The sequence below is a fragment of the Gymnogyps californianus genome, chromosome 2 (genome assembly GCF_018139145.2).
Source record: "Gymnogyps californianus isolate 813 chromosome 2, ASM1813914v2, whole genome shotgun sequence".
Lineage (NCBI taxonomy): Eukaryota > Metazoa > Chordata > Aves > Accipitriformes > Cathartidae > Gymnogyps > Gymnogyps californianus.
The window spans coordinates 1968885-1986981 of NC_059472.1; positions in this window are offsets into that span (position 1 = coordinate 1968885).

Here is an 18097-nt window from a genome sequence, read left to right on the forward strand (position 1 = left end):
ATTTGACTCTGACAAAACTACTTTAGAGTTTTTATTTTTACTAGAGATATTATTGTTTCAAACAACCTTGTACAAAAGGCAAACACATTGAATCACTACAGGTTATAGGGGTTGAAGCCAAAAGGTCTTTGTAAGCCGACATCACTTGCCCTAGATCTGACTGTATCAGGCAGTTTATTCCTCATGTGTCATGTTGGAGTTACAAGATCACACCAAGCCACTAGAACCTGTCAATAGAATAGTGCTACACTCTCTTTGCTATTGTAGCAAAGCCTTTTGTAGATTTATACAATAAAACTTTGAAATATCTGCTTCAATTGCTCTGTGCCTTGCTTTCTGGTCTTTCTGGCTCGGTTCATGGGAGACTCAAGTATCTATTGCCCTCTGAAGATTTGGTCTTGTCAGCCGTTTGGGCTTATTTGACTCATGACGTCTTCCTTCTCAGCAAAAGCAGATGATTGACATATAGAAATGAAATGTACTGGGCCTTTGAAGAAGAGAGGTTGGATATAGAAAATATGGAGGTGTTTTAAGGGGGTTGTTTAGCATCTCAGATTGAGTCAAATGTAGCCCATGAAGCTGGAAGAAACATTCCCTTGTGGGACTGTGGATTGTGCAGGGCTCTTGTTGGGTACAGCTAAGAGAAAGGCTATTGAAACAGAGGGCAATCACATTCCCACCCATGCTTGGGAGGTAATACGCATGGAAGAGCTGAGGCAAGTCAGGGCAAGGTAAAGAAATCGCTAAGCCTGAATCAGCTCTACTTGATATCCAAAGAGACTTCAGCAGTCAGAAGACCCAGCACTCAGCAGCACAGAGACCCAGGAGCTACTATCAAGGCTGGTGCTTTGCTACCTGATGCAGCACCTACAGCAGGGTTATTCTCCATTCCTTGGGTTCGTTACCTAGAAAACAACCCTGGGTCATCGGGGCTGCAGGAAGGGAATATAGGAGTGGATGTAGCTCAGAGTATTTTTAATTGAAATGAGTATTTTGGCAATAAGCTGGGCTCAAAGTTCTGGCCCCAAAGACCTTCAGTCCATGGGGATAGAGGACTCTGCTCTGCCTCTTCAAATCCCTCCTCTTCTGAAAAGGTTTTGCACTCAGGTGGATTTAGCACCCATTCCCTCCTCCGTCCCTGGTCTCCCTCCAACAAGGACGGTGTTAAGACTAACAGTCCAGAGTGTGATGCAGCTGGTAATGTGCACTTGGGTAGGTCAGCTGGAGAAACAGATGGACTCATTCCTTTCACAACAGGCACTAAATGTGCATTGCCAAATGAACCTCCCAGATATCCCTTTTGAGCTCAGGTTGGAAAGGCAGAACATGGTCTGATGGCCAAAGGTGCCTAAAGGACAGTTGCTAACCCTTGTGTCTTCAGCTCTTTACAGCTCATTCAACCACAAACTCTTATCAAGGGTGAGAAAGAAACTTTGAAGATGCAATTTGATTCCACAGCTGAACTCTGCCTTTGTGCTCTTAACTACTGTTATCAGTAAAGAGGTGAAAAACAAGCATTGAGATCAGCAACAGGTGGGCAGCCAGTGTCATCCCATCCTGGGACAGCATAGGAGAAACTGGGCAGGAGAGCAGGGTTAGACTTGGCATGGTCTATGGACATGGCCAAAGGGCTGAGTCTCCTGCAAGGACCAACTCGATGCCTTGCAGAGCGAAAAGCAAGAGCTGCTCAGCTGGAGGTGCTGAGCTCTTCCAGCAGAGGGGGGCAGAACTCCACTGTATGCTGTGGGAATTAAAATTTAAAAAACGCTATAAAGAGAAAAATCTGTCCTCGTCATCATCCACGCCCACACGGCCCACTCCCACAGCTTCAACGACACAAGATCAGTGGTTGCCTCAGTGGAGGAGGTCTGAGGGCAAGGAGAGAAGGGATGATGAGAGGTCAGTGTGGAGAGGTGAGGAGGACTGATGGCCAAGTTACAGTGGAGGAAGATGGACAGGATGGGGATGCCCTGCTGAGCGATGTGGGAAAGGTAGATGAGGCTGGGAAATGCCTGACTCTGCTGGATAAACTCAGAAGGTTTCCAATTTTTTTCCAGAGCCTTCCAGATTTGATTCTAATAATTGTTATTTACTTTCTTTCTGACAGTTCCGGATGAAAATCCCTAGAGAGTCACTGGGCCTACACCTTCATTTAATGAAGAAATACCTTATTACTGCTCCTGGCTCTATCAGTAGGGAGTCACCTGGGATAGATAGATACAGCCCAGAGACGGATTAACTGTGCCAAACTAGTTGAAACCGCCTCCAAAATCAAAGTTGGAATCATTCCTGTGTTTTCTGGGGCATGATGCAAAATGCAGAGATATTTGCAAGCATCCTTCCACTGGTGGAGAAGGCCTGTGGGGTCAAGCACTTATAGAATTGAGAAAAAATCATTAATTCACACTTACTTGATAATATTTTTTTTTCCTTCTCTCTTTATCATGGCTATACTGATGAGCTCCTTAATTTGCTTATTCAGGACGTCTTAAAGAAAGTGCTAAGATGGACCTTCTCAGAGTATTGCATTCATATATGAAATATTTCTTCTCTTTTTTCTTTCTTTTTTTTTTTCCCTTCTATCTCCTTTTTTAATCAAAGTGATTGCACCGGTCAGTCATGTAAATCATATCTATTGACTTTTCAGGCAGGCATGTGTTTATGCACAGCCTAACCACTTCCCTGGAGCCACTTTTTCCAGTAAAGCAATGTGTAATTAGGGAGGCTGTGAAACTTTCATTATTGACACAATCGGCTGTAATGGCTCCACTTATCACGTCAATATGATGCTCTGGTGAGCTCTGGGTGCTCACTCTCATCATGGAGCAGGACGTTATCTTAGACCTATTCCCACAGATACTGATTTGTACTAAGTACGAATTACAGGCAGGTGACATGCTTTTTACAGCTAATATCTAATCATTAAAAATTGAAAGGAGGGCTGCTATGTGCAAAATCGAGCTCAATTCAGCAAACAATTTTAGGTGAAAAAAAAAATGTAGGTGATTGTTATCGAAAGGGCAGCCATTTTCGTGACTTTTTAGGTTACATTTAAGAATGTTTAGGATCCCGTTTCTGTAAGTTAAAGTGATGATGCAGTGCCAGTCTGTTTTTCAGTCTTTTGCACGTTTATTGACTTTCAACCTGTTAACTTGTATCATGCAAAACCAGAGACTCCCAAAGTCACTAGAAGCCTACATGTTTCTGATACAGAGTTGCTGAAGAGAGGACAGTTATTCCATGGCTCCCACATAGGCACAGACTGAATGTGCTCAGCCAATATTAGATAAAAGAATTGAAACACAAGCTGTAAGTCTCTAGAAAATCAGATTTCATTTAGTCCTGAAGCTTACAGAACCACTTGCTGGCATAAAGTGTTTCTTTTTTTCTGAAGGAATAGAATCTTGACATTTTCAAAATGAACCTTTTTGACTTTTTGTTTCTAAAAAGCATCACTTAAAAACTGACTTCAACTTGAAAAACCACAAAAGAAAGAAGGGAAAAAAAAAAAAAAAGAAGAGAAAGGTTAGAAAACTCAAAAAAGAGATGGAATGAACTGTTTTGGGACTCAGAGGCATGTGCTGAGTTGGTGCAAGAAGAAATCTCTTTTTTCATCTTCGGTTTAATCCATTGAGATATTAGGAGAGTTTCTCTTCTGGCTTGATCTTGCCCCGTTTTGCCCTCTCCTGATTTGACTATTCAACTAAAAAACCTTTATTTCCCTTGCTGCAAAAAATACACCCTCTGTGCTACTATGCTGCACACCTCAGTGACACAGAATTTGCTGGGTGTCATTGGAATGATGTGAATCCCTTCCTTACCCAAAATGAAGTTATTTTCCCAACAGAGTGGAGGAACAATCCTTCTTTGTAACCAGGATTACAGAGCCTATGTTACACATTTGAAAAATTACGAATCCACTCACTGGAGGGCCTGAATTCACTGCCAATTTTGACACCAGCAGAAGCCAAACTTAAAGGTTGCCCTCAGTTTAGGCAGTGATATCAGCACAGTACTTAAGGTAGTCTATGCTGATGTTCAGTTATAGCCTGCCCTGGAGTTCAGGGTCCATTTGTGCTTGCTTCGTCTTGAAGTAGAAACAAAGGGAACAAGAGCAATGGGAATTGCCAAGAGGCTCTGGGTGGCAAAGCTGTGCATGTTGTGCTGTGGAGACAGATGTAGACTAACGGTGTTTGTGGTTTGTATTGTCATCTCCCACTGGCTCAGGATCTCAGCTATGTTGTATCCACCCTGTGCACTTATCTAGCCCTCCCTCCAGCTGTGTTGTGTCCCTGCATCACAACTGTGGTTAAGGGGAAGACGACAACAGTGTAAAAGAGCCCTCAGTGAAGGCAGACATAGTAGATACCAAGCAAAGCACTTCTTCCCCAGATGAGGACATCTGGGATGTGGTGTCCCGGTTTCCCAGTTGGAGAGAGGGATTTACTAAATGCCTGAGGGTGAAGGCAGGAAGGAAAACCGGCTGCAGACACCTCTGCCCATGGAGGGCTCCTATTGAAATATTGCTTCCATAGCACGCATCCACCCAACACAGATCATTCTCATGTCATAGGTGTGGAAACTGAGTCACACAGCTGAATTATTTGCAAGTGTTAGAAGCAGAGGACAGGGTGGGGTTTCCAAGGATAGCACCTCCATCACTGCTCTGTGCTTTCACTGCTCAGCTATCAGTTTCCTCTGCAATCATTATCACTTGTTTCTCATGGCCATTTAAGAGTCCTTAGTCTCCTTGCAATCAAGTAGAAACTGGACCCTAATTTACCCTGTTCCAAAGACCCTCATCTCTGAGGCCTCCTCTACACAGAGACTTTCAGAAAAGCAAATTCACACTGACTCAAGGCATGGCTGTATAGGAAATTACTTGGAAGACTTTAAGACCCGTGTCTTCAGAATTAAGGTGAACTTAATGCAATGTGACTCACTTCCCTTTGTCTGGATCAGACAGGCATGTCTGGAAATGAATTAAGCTTGGCTGAATTAACGCCTCCTTTGATCCTCATTAGGCTTGTACACACCAAGCGTTTAGGCCAGCCTATGCTATCCACCATAAAAGTCAATGCCATAAGCTTTCCCGCACATCTCCGTATAGGCAAATGCTGCAATGGGTCTGGCACTTCTCTGCCTCTCGGACGCAGCAGGAGGGCATGGTTTCTGAGGCTGGTCGCATCCCGTAGTCCTGCTCAGGCTGATAGGCACTGTGGCAATTGCAGGCAGCTGCCTCCAGTGTCATGGACAGGGCCATGGGTCTCAGTCACAGGCAGTGGCATTCAGGCCATCAATGACAGTCCATCCAGAAGTGATGGTCCCATGAGGAGGTGCAGACATCCCTAGACTATCCTAACAAGCTATAAAATGGAAGCATTTAAACCTCCTTCTGTGGGACAGGAGAGACACTATAAAAGTCTCCTTCCTACATAGATGGTTTCTTCTTCTTCCTCTGTCAAAGAGAGTGCTGAGGGGACTGGAAGGCTGGAAATCTGCACAGAAACTGCTGGAAAAACAGGCATCCAAGCCCAGCCAACATTTTTGCTAAAACCTACCACCAGCAAATTCTGCTCCCTGCCACAATGGACACTCTCCTGGGAACCACACTACGATACTAAGAGAGTAGGCACCTTCTCTTCCTTTTTTGCCCTGAAGGTCAGACCCATGGGTGCCTCTCCATGACAAGATCACTCAAATCTTCTCAGGTTCTGCTTTGCACAGGGTATTGACTGCATCACGATCATTACAAATGAAATACAGATTCAACCTTAGATCAGCAAGCATGCACAGACTGGTGCACCATTACATGACGTAGGTACAACCCAAGCATCTGGAATTGCAGACAAATGTCATGAAAACCCAGGAAATGTTGCTTCTTGTAGGCTTTTTGTACATGAGATTTTAACAGCTGGTAAATGTCATTTTTTAGAATATGTGACATATAATCTATCAAGATCATGCAAAATCCACATTTTTCCTGACAATTTTCACTATTTTTTGTTGCTTTTTCCTTAAATCAGACTAGATAAAGAGACTGGGCCCTTTCAATATCCCTGGTAGATGTTCCCACCTGGAAGCAAGCTGGATGGCATGAGAGGAGACCACCAAGGGTCTCTGCAAAACAGGGGGACATTGGTACAGCTGATTTCTCCTGGAACCACCCACAAGAAAACTGGGACATTTGTCACCTGTATCAGCAGAAATCACTGTCTGGCAGCCCTTCTAGCAAGACAGTGGAGCTGTGCTGGCTAAAAACATGCAGTGTGAAATAGGGCCTAGAAGCAATAAAAACAAACAGGAAGAGTCTGCCTGGTAATATTATTTTTTACTCATTTTACCCAGTCATCTCACCCAGAGATGTCTCTTCAGGGACTGGACATACTTAGTGCCCAATGTCCAAAATCAGCATCACACAGGGGTCCTGAGACCAGACATCAGGCCCATTCACCATCCAAGAAAGAAGCGGCTCCACTCAGTGGGCCCAATTCATCCCAAACTGTGCAATGTATTCAGGGTACAGAAAAAAATCACATGTCTGGCCCTTTCCACACTGTCATGGCTTTAGGTGACGGCCTTTTTCTGCTTTTGTGGAAGAGCCTTCCAAAACTACCCACAGCTCATTCCCTCGCAATTCTGATTATCAGAAGCAATCAAGTACTTTTGTTTTTCCTTCCTACTCAGCCTTTTCTCTAACAATCAGAGTGCAAACTAGCCATTCGTCTGCAGTTTTACCTGGTTGCTGAAATCAAGATGTGATCACAGACTCCAAAGCTGTCAAGCCAGCACCTTTTCCATGGCATGAGAAAAGCTTGGGGGAAAAAAAAAAAAAAAAAAGAATAATTTTTAAAATAAATAAAATAAGGAAACCCTGAAAAGCTCAGCCCCCTGCCATGAGGGACTTCAATAAACATTCAGAGCTTGTTTCTATGACGCTGAGGCTCTACCTCTCAGAAGGCACAAAGTGTCAATCAGGATTTTCGCTGCTGGAAGCAGGGACCCAAGTCTCTATGGAAACGAGACGGAGGTGACGGTGCCTATGGAGAGGTTTTCTGCATAGATTCCCATCCTGACAGTTTACGTTTGCTGAAGATATTAATACCACTGTAGTTCTGGAAAAGATAAAAAATATTTTAGCTTCCCTGGACTGCAGACCCTGAGGTTGTTGTCCCCTCTCCCTCCTCTCCCCTCTAGCCTCAGTCAATGAACTATACCCTTTGACTGGTTTTACTTATTTACCACCATATTATAAACTATTAAATTATTGATGTAGGTGAAAAATCAATATCTAATGAGTTTCCCTCCATAGAGGATGTCAGGATATAACGAGGATCTGCAGCCTCCCAGGATGGATTTAAACAGGGAGGTACAAGCAGAGGGGATGCTTTGGGAGTAGACAGGGTCCCCCAGTGCAGCATACATATTTGTGGGGGAACACAATAAAGAAGTCTCCCCGGTACAAAGAATATCATACCATGACTGCATCCAGCCCTGACTTCTCTGAAACAAAGCCCCAAAATTTGCCTGTTAGGCAAGTGATCTCAGGACCCTCCAGCATCTCATCTTGAGCATCCCCCAGAAGAGCATCCCTTTCACCGTTCCTTTGCTGCTGCTTTGCTTTTCTTGCTGAAAGCCAGCCAGGAAACAAAGCCATTAGTGCTGCTCTGTGGGTGGGTGGGTGGTTTCCCTTTCTCTTTTGTTGCTCAGTTGCTTGTACTTGGGCTAGAGACAAAGAGAAATCGGTGAGTTATTCAACATCCTGACTGGATCTGAGGAGCTGAAGGGATGAATTCGCCACTGGAAGAAATCAATGAGTTGTTCTGTGCCTGCCATTGTGGAGTCTGGGATCTGAAATGGAGTTTGGCCGGGCACGGAGTTGAAAGATTAGAGACAAATCTTCAAATTAAAAAGCTCCCACGCAGTAAATATTTTGAGGGCAGGACTGTGGAGTGCCAAGGGAGCACAAAAGGGAGATAGTGAGGGGCCAAGTGTCAGACTTAATAAACTTGCTAGATATAAAAAGCAGTGTGATGTGGCTATGACTACCATGCAGTGAAGGTGGAGATGACTGTCCACCAGGACCTTGGCCCTGCTCCTCACAGACTCAGTAAGTCCCTGCCAAAACTGATTGCAAGTCAAGCAGGAGCTGACACTTCTGGGGTAGTGGTTTAATAAGTATCCCTGCAGGAGATGTTGAGAACGGGGTCGGCTATGAATCCTGCTGCTCTTTAGTCCTGAAACACAGTGAGTCATAACCTGTCTCCTGCTAAAACCTGGCAAAGACTTTCCTGTAGCTCTTCCCGTGCTATGAGAAGGGAAATGGCCACCTACCCATTTGCTGTGTTATCTTCTGCAAGAGTGCCAGATGTTTTGCATAAGCATATTCAGTGGCATTGCAGAGGGAATTCTGGGAAACTCTGTTTCACTTGTTGGGGGATCACGCAACCACAGAGTGTTGCCGGATCATGTTGTCCACCTGCTTCAGGAGAACGTTATTTGTTGCCACGCTGCAACTCACAGATCATGTTCTAAACCGTTTTTAAAGCTCTTCTAGTGGTGGAGACCTCAAGCTTTCTCCAAAGAATTTAGCTCAGGGCTTTTTTACCAATGGCTAGAGAGAACAAGACAGCCCCTTCCTGCTTGCAGAAGCCTTTTCTGTACTGAGAGACTCTTATTGTGTAGGCTTATGGCACTGAGAGAGTTGGGGTTGTTCAGCCTGGAGAAGAGAAGGCTCTGGGGAGACCTTATTGCGGCCTTTCAATACTTAAAGTGGGTTATAAGAAAGACGGGGACAGACTTTTTAATAGGCCCTCTAGCAATTGGACAAAGGGTAATGGTTTTAAACTAAAAGAGGGTGGATTTAGACTAGATCTAAGGAAGACATTTTTTATGATGAGGGTGGTGAAACACTGGCACAGGTTGCCCAGAGAGGTGGTACATGCCCCATCCCTGGAAACATTCAAGGTCAAGTTGGACACGGCTCTGAGCAACCTGATCTAGCTGAAGATGTCCCTGCTCATTGCAGGGGGGCTAGATTAGATGGCCTTTAAAGGTTCCTTCTGATGCAAACCATTCTATGATTCTATGATTCTGTATCACCCCTCAGGGTGTAGTTTCAGAATATGGGAAATTGGGTGGCAAAAATTGGTGTAAAAATTTTCCACCATTTACACATTCCTTCCTATGACTGACACTCTCTCTTTCAGATCCAGGAGGCTCAGTTTGACTCCTTCCCTGTTCGCTCATACAACTGTCCATGGGACCACGCTTTAAATAGGGTTGCTACTGTGATCCAATCTGTTTTCTTCATATGGATTTTATTAATTCATCAAACATACTTTCTGCACCAGGACTTTCTCATTGCACACCCCTTTCTTGTCTAGTCTGTCCTCCCACTCGTCAGGCTTATTTTACACCCAGTAATGTCCTTCTTTGAGTTATATAAATTTCTCAACTCCTCTGAGACCTGTTCTAGGTCTCCTCAATAGGTCATTAGCCAGAGATAGCAGCTGCCATGGGGCTGTAGCTTGCTGCAGGAATATCTGGCAGCATCAGCTATGGTTTTGGAGAGTAAATATCTGTACCCTACAAGGAAATCCCTCTGCTGTAACAGCTAACACCCCTCTTGAGAAAAATGGACCTCAGAGAGTAAGCTTCTCCCTTTCTAAGGCTGAATTTCACTGAGGGAATTCTATCACTGCAGAGGACCACCACTGAAGAAAATTCCTCAGCTTCCACCTGTATCTGTTCTCTGAATAATTCCAGAATATTCTTCTTTCCATATCTTTTCTGGGACTCTTTTTCTGAACACTGAAGCTGAGTTTTCAACAGGTGCATTTTCAAATGATGAAGCTGAAAGATTTCTGATAGAGGTGAGCTCAAATGTTTGCTAGGGAATTATTTATACCCCAGGACATGTAGAATAATACAGAAGCCAACTTATCCCTCAGGCAGGACACTGCTGGGAGTGCAAGGGACATGAATGGGTTGAAGAGATAATCAGATCTGAGTGCTTCCATGGCTGCTGTTGCTAAGGAGACTGCTTCCTTGGCATCTGCATGATGAGTACTCCCCTACCATTAGCTTCTTTAGAAATTAGGCTCCCAGGTACTAAGTGATGAGGAGAAAGAAAGACAGAACCAGAATTTTAAAAGGGAAAATACCCTTATAGACTCCAACAAGCAAACAAACCCAAAGCTCTTTTCATATGCTTGTGATTAAGCAGGGATTTCCACACCAGTGCTGTTGTCATGTGATGGAGTCTCTGAGTCAAGATGCAGAGTGAGGATGATGAAGAGAGATGCTGTACCACTATTTTGTACCACAAATATATAGGTCAGTAGCTGAGCCTCTCTGCATCCAGGTGGAGTTCATGCTTTTTCTACTCTTCCCAGCAAGACATGTCAGCCCTAATCTACTCGAGGGGCCAAGGAGGAGGAAAGGTCTCCACACATTTACCCTCCACTCCAGAGCCCTACGCACATCGATAGAAAGATTCACACTGTGTGAAACAGGCTCTGGGTCAAGGCTCTGCTCCTTCACACCTCTAAGGAAGAGGTGATTACACATGTGCTATAGGTGTGGGACTGACTGTACCAGCTCAGGACTCACTAGAGGTGTAGGACAGGTATGGCTGTGCCCGCTGTAGGAGATGAAGCAACATGACTGCAGAGAAGTTACTTAGGAATTCAGACCTGAAATTGCACCTCAAGAGGCTTTCAGACCTTGGAGAACCTATTTCTGTAAAAGGTTTTCCCAAAAGGGTCCTGGCCCTGGAGTCCATTGGGTTGTCTTTTCCTGCTCTGCTGCTGTTACCAGCCTTTAGGCCAGCTCAAAAGTCTTCCAGAAAAGCAGCTATCATGGTTAACAGTTCATTCCCCAGATTTTTTCCACTTATCTGGAGTGACTTGCTGAGCATTTTAAAATGTCTCTAACAAGTGAGTCCAAAGCCACCCTTGGAAGAGAGCATTTTGAACTCTCTAATATATGTATTTATCTTTTCTTTGGTTTTGGATTTTTCGAGGGAAAACAATGCATTGTTCTGCAGCTTCAGCCTGCCTGGGTTCCCAGTTTTAATCAAACACATCCATTCTTTCACTTCTAACTCTCAGCAATAGTGGCCTAATTTGCATTTTGCCTTTTTTCTGTAATGACATAGTAAAAGCATTTTCTCATTATTTCCTTGACTTTATCCCCTATCATTAATGCTGTCATGATGACTCAGTTCTAGACAAGGATTTTTGTCTGAGAATCCCAGGTTTCCCGCCAGTCCCTGAACCGCTTAGCTGCCTATTTGGTCTGATGTGAGATGCTGTTTTGTTGACCTGTTAATCACACACCTTTCCCGGTGTTGGTCAGCTGGGATGGTTTTCAAACTGGGAAAATGATGCTGAGAGGACTCCACACACACTGACTGCTCATGAACTATTCACAGTGATGCTGAAAAAGTTGTTTGTGTTCAAATCACAGGCACCCAGGCTGGCAATCTGGTGTCTCCTTCAAACCCTTCTCACCTTCAACTTGCTCTTTTCTAAGTCAGTCAGGTGCTCTGGGATGGACAAATACCCTGAAAGTGACTGGTTTATCCTCGGTAGTCTCACCACAAGGCTGAAATCAACCTACTTGACTTTCACTGTGGTAGCAGCCAAAAAAAGCAGTTGGTAGTCAAATGGGGGTGGCAGGATGGGTTAGGACTTTCCATTTGCTGGCTATGCTGATAGTTGGCCTTGGTAGCTTTGATTACCTGTGGTTAATCAGGGCATATCCCTCTGAATGCAATTAACAGTAGCACACCTTTGTCCTGTGTAGGACACTAGGATGTTTTTATCTCCTCAGATAAAAACATCTTCAGCAGCATAGGTGGAGAGTAGATACCAGACAACTACTCCCTGTAGCTGAGACCCTTAATATACAGACTGCAAGCCTCTGGTGGAAGGGGGACCTTCATGGATAGGTGATAGATAGGAGATTGCAACAGTCCCAGCTCCTTACTGAAAGGAGTAAGCTGGGCAGGCTGCTGGGTGCTGCGTGGCTCTGCAAAGCCATGCTCAGAAGTTCCTGGTGGTTTGCTTTGTCCCAAGGCTGGGTATTATTTAAATTATTCAGCAACCTCCTGCCAACTCAGCTCTGTTGTTCATGTGGATACATAAAGCTAATACCTATGGGCTTGCATTGCAGCCCTACTTGAACAACTCATGAGCAACTGCATGTAGCCAGGGGACCATTGGTTTCTCCTCCCTCCACCTACATGAGGGGTAATAGAGAACTCATAAAAAGAGGCTGCAACTTGTCTAGAAGTTAACCACGTGATGCAAAGTAGACATCTTGGTTTTCTCTCTGGACAAAACTGAGAGAAAAGCATCTCCCAAGGACTTTTTGTCCCACCTCATGATTTTGCCTAAGAATGCAGCGAGTTTTGAAAGGTATCAAGTTCTCAGCTTTTCAGCAGCTAAACCTGGGTGAGAGAAATCCCATTCCTAGAGTCAGTTCTTGTTGAAACAACCCCCTCTCTCTTCTTCTCCTACGTTGGTCTATTCAGACTGTGAGCTCGTACATATATATATATATATATATATATATATATTTACAGAGTCTTGCATTTTATAGCTTTCCTGTAACAAAGGTACCCTATTTCACGTACTTTCACTGGTCAGTTCAACTGGTGGCACATGGGCACCCAAAACAGGAGAGAGTCATGATATGCACAAATACTGATATCCAGTCCTGGCTATGTGGGACTGTGAAATGGAAGGTGACTGCAAGCATCTCACTCTCATTCCGTAAGATTGCTTCTCCAGTGTGAACAGATGTGTTCCTTGCCAGACAAAACCAATACAGTTGACGCTGCAACATGACAAACACCTAGTTTTGGCAGGGATTAAGAGTTGCCTAGGATAGTCTAAAACTCTCCTCCACGTCCTTTTAAAACAGACCAGCCCAACTCTCCTGCTTGGAGTTTTACAGCCTACTAATAAAATCTTCCTGAATAGCATCGCAGGCTGTAGGCTTCCTGTTTTGTCTCTGAGGCATTCTTTGCTGCAGGGGGCTTTTATTTGTCTGTTCCTCTGAAGCTCACCGTCTGCTGCCTGTTCCCATCTCGCTCTGCTCTCTCTGCCTGACATATGTGAAGCTTGAACACTTTCCCTCACAGATACTGCCTGCTTACTGCAGTCTTTAAAAATAAATCAAGCCAGGCAATAGTCATGATTAATGGCCTCATGCAAAGACAGAGCACCAGTCAGTAATCTATTACCCAGCTTGTCTGTACCAACACTGTGGCTGAGCCTCCCCTTACAGTTCTCTTTTCTTTTTTTTTGTGTGTGTGTGTGTTGCCTTTTTCTGATTTTCTTTCTCAGATGGCTCCAGCAGTCCGTCGTTATACTCTGAAACTCTTCCCTCCCTCCCCCTGGGACAGATGGAGCTTATCAAAATGATAAAGGGGAAAACAGGCAACATTAGTTCAGCTCCGTTAATGAAAAAGCATCTCTGGACTTAATTAGGTATGTGCATCTGGAACAGGGCCGGCAGGAGAGAAAAGGGAAAAAGAGACCAGGATGCTCGTTCCACGGGGGGGAAAGGGGGTTTTACCCCAGTCCTAGAAACTCTAACTGCTCTCTCTGTTCCCTTCAGAGCTGTTCACCAAAAAGCATAGAGGCCAAAACCAAGCAGGGAGAGCCCCATGGATGCCCTCAAGTTGGACATCCCCTAGCAAAAAGCCTCAGAGCAGCAACAACAGATGATAAACGATGTCATCTGACAGCCTTGGACATCGACGGGCCATGGGCCAGATCCAGCATTTCTTGTTTGTCTCCCAGTTTCGCCTTGTCTTCAACTGGGCAGGAGAAAGAGCAGTGTAGGAGCAGATGGAGCCGCAGAGGGAACAGGCAAATCTTCCCTGAGCACGAAGACACATATGGGCCACTGCAGCGGGAGCTGAATGGAATGCCTGAAGGGGTTGCCTCCTTTGCTAGCTCTGCTGTCATGCTGCTCTGAAACCTTGGGCAAAGTGCTTCGTCCCCCGGGGTCTCCATTTCCTCCCTTCATCTTGTCTGCTCGGATGGCTCTGTAGGGAAAAGAGGGTCTTTTCATTGCACATCACCTGATCCGACAGGGCCTTGATTTTGTACTGGGCTATGGGATGGTCCTGCAACACCAATAGCAGTAATTCTATCCCTGTCCGTAAGTGGAAGGACAGTCACAGACAGCAGAGATTGTTAAATTTTATGATAAGGAAAACTATGTATTAGTTCTGGTGCTTCTCACCAATAAAACATGCTGGTATGAAAAGGCAAAAAGGAAAAAAATAGACTTAGACTTTATTAGACGTGTGTACAGAGGTTACCTAGAAGCAGTAAAGTGACTTTCCAGTGAGTAGACAGCCTGTGAGCTAGCAGAAACAAAACAGAGCTCAGTACGCAATACTCAAAGAGCTCCCATTGTTTTTAAGGTGATTTTGGCGGAGAGGAGAAGAAAGTTAAGAAAAAGCTCCTATCTTGTGTCTCTCTCCTACTTATCACCTCTGGAGAAAAAATAAAATTACAACACAAATGCATGCCACAGCTTAGCTGTACCTGACTCTGACTGCAGATCTGGACTAAATCAGAAGACAATTTTATATATATATATATGTATATATATATAGCCTTGTTCAGCCAAGATAGCCAGGCTCAACTGGATATTGGTATAGTTAATATAACATCAAAGGGACCCTGTTTTGCAAAAGGCATTTCAATCTAATGGGTGGGAAAAAGGAAGGACATGGGAACTCTGAAATGAAGCAGAGGCCAGGAGGTGCAAACTCATCTGCTGTTAGCCAGAATACTATTTTTGGCTGAATCCTAAATCAAAATTGAGTCTAGTCATTGTTGCTTTCTGAGATTTTTTCTGAGTTTTACACATTATTACATATATATTCTCTTTCAGCTCCTTTCACGAAAGTCATTCACAGCGCATAGTGAAAAGGCACTTAACTTTGAATCAAAATGTTTTGAAGACAATTAATATCCATACTTATGAAATTGTTTCCAATATTTGTAAATTGTAGAAAAATGTGCCTAAGGGTAAGGTTTGTATTCAAGGAAAGAAAAAGTGAGAACCTGGCCCGGGAATTCTACATTGCATGTTTTTCTTGAGGAGGAAGGACAGTCAACATGTAAGTGCATTAATGAGATAAATACGAACAGGAATAGTACACTGTGTTCCGGGCTGGATATAGACATTCTCAAGGAAAGAAAAATACATGTTGTGCTAATAATTTGTATGTCAGTACCCAACACACACTTCCAGCTGGCATCTTATGCATATGGAGAGATAGGGACTGTTTGGTAGAAGGAAAGCTGGTAAAGCAAATTATCAGTATTGCAGCCTTCTTAAATTTGTCAGATCTCAGAAGAAAAATTAATAAAACAATGTTCACTCTATTTCCAACCTGAACTTTAGATTTTCCTCCCTAAAAAAATTGTTTGATTATTTTTCTCTGCCATGTAATGCTCCATCATTTTATGCCTATTTTAACTAGTGAACTTTCTAGAAAGTCAGCTATAAAACTGGATTTCATTTTACATTAGGTGATGGTATGTCATTGTCACTAGCTCTTCACATAATATTTTTTACTCCAAACTGAGACATGAATGTGAGCTCAGCTGGCAGTTACACAGAAGAGTCCCTGATCCATGGCTTTCCTTGCAAAAAACATTCTGTGCTGACTCTAGAGAGTCAATTCAGTTGCCACCCATAACCTTCTTGACTGGTAAATGCAGGACAACACAATATCTTTGGTATTTTAAATGGTATTTGACAACTGAATCAACTGTTTATTCTCCACTGACTGTAACAGAATATTTATGAAAATATACAGCGAAAGGTCACCTCAGCTGTAAAATTCAATAAAGGTGAATTCATCCTCTGTAGGGCTGAATCAGGGTGCTGGTATAACATTATAACAAAGAAAAAAAAAAACAAGAAAAACAAAAAGAAAGGTGGATTTGACTTCCATTTTATGAACAAAGAGGTGGATTTGACTCATCTGCTCTAGCAGAGGTCTTGGCAAAGTGCAGTGTCATTTTGAAGTGGTTCACGCAAAAGACCATTACAGATCATGGGCTTCATATATGAACTTTTTTTATCCAGCCTGAGGAAAGTGCAAAGCTAGAAAAGACTTGCTGACTTCATAACAGCCTCTCCTAACTTGCAAATTTTGGCCTGACCTACTTCACGATACAGGTTATTAAATTCTCCCAACAATTCCTATATCTATCCAACAGAGAGTGCTTCTGTAATAATTATCTTTTGAAATACTCCCAGCCTTTTCAGAAGGACCTAGCTGATAGAAAGGATATTCTATTCCCATGGTTATTTATCCTAATAACCTATGTTTGTACCATATTTTTAGCTGCTGTGTCTGTGCTTGGATTCCAGGCCCTGGATTTAGATCCAGCTTTATGTGACAAATGAAAGATCCCCCACCCCATCGAGCTGTACTAGCTCCCTCTGTTCCTTATGGGACCTGTCTTACTTAAGTCCAGTTTAGCATTAAATTATTGACATTTGCCACATTTCCCAACACCTCCTAAGGCAAGTTGGAGTGAAAAGTTACTGGGAAAACCTACTTGTTATGTATAGGATTTAAATCTCATTGGAAGTATCTAGCAGGAGTTGTTCTTGGTTGGAGTGGCCTTCAGTTTGCGCATCCTGTTTCTAATGGGGTAATGCAGATGAGTAAAAAGAGATGTCACTCCTGAGCTGTATCCCTCCCACAATAAATGGAATGTGAAGGAGGCTCTCCTGGATGCTTCACAGACCAAGCGCTGCACGGCTTGACACCTCCTGAACTTTGCTTTTTAATTGCATTATGTGATCACTGTCCGCTCTGGGCATCCCAGGTGCGCTCAGCTGAAACGTAGCTCTTCCCCAGAGCTGCTCGCCTCCGTAATAGCCCTGACACCTCTCATTAGCACCTTCCCAAAGGTAATCCAAACAGACACCACCATCCTGGTGCAGCCCAACATGGGTCATTTCCATGAAACAGCAGAATTCATTATGAATGAGCACTGGAGAAATCCGCAGCAGGTGGAAGATAGAGAAGTAAATGGGGAGAGACTTTAGAGCACACCTCATGCATCTATAATACAATTGCTTGCCAAAGGGAATGACAGCTTTGATGTGATTTTTTTTTTTCCTTGGTACACTAAGTCCCAGACTCAAAGGACAGCACAGAACCTTCCATAGGCTCTGAAATGAAGATGAAAGCAAACTGTAACTCAGTTGCGGGTTTGCAAAGAGGTAGGACTCGGCAGCTGAGATGGCACCGTGCTTTGACATTCCTCTGGACTTTCCAGACTGAAAGCATATTTTTTAAAAGGGCAGGAAGAGACAGTGAGCCCATAGCTTCTTGTGGAGGAGGTACTTCTCTTTCCAGTTATAGCCAAGTCTGAGTGCAAATTGCCTGTGATGTTATTAACAAGTGATAAGGAAAGAGAGAATTATATATGTATATAATCTAAGAAATCCTGTGGATAAACCCGTAGTCTTTAAACTTACATATTGGAGAGTCTCAAGGAAACCTCTCCTGCTCTGGAGAGGCAAGGATCCAAAACTAACCAGGCTAATCAGGTCAACTCAATAAAGACATGCAAAATTTTAAAGTTCTTCCTCTCTACTTCAATAGGCTCACATCATATCACCGGGTCCTCGGACAAAGAGTTATCCCCAACTGAGATTCCCTTGCACTATGGTAGATACTTTTGTGGTTGTTCTGCTGTGTAATTGGGCTCTGGGTTGCAATGATGTTAGACGTGGCGAGTGTGCAGGCTTTTTTCAGCATGCAGCTGGGGTAGTGGATTTCTTCTTAGGCAGCAAGTGAGTGTCTGGGGATATTTTAAAGTGTCTGTGTGGCCTGAAAAGGGGCCCATTTACCAAGCAGCTCTGAAAGGGACTTATCAGGAAGGAACATCCCAAGCAATTAATATAGCTACTTCTCATTAAAATGTGACACTTGAATGCAATAAAAGGGCACCTCAGCCCTACCAGCAAGGCAAGGGGATTCCTCAGGTGTTAGCAGTACTTACTGCCCACACCAAGCTCGTGCTCAAAGCTC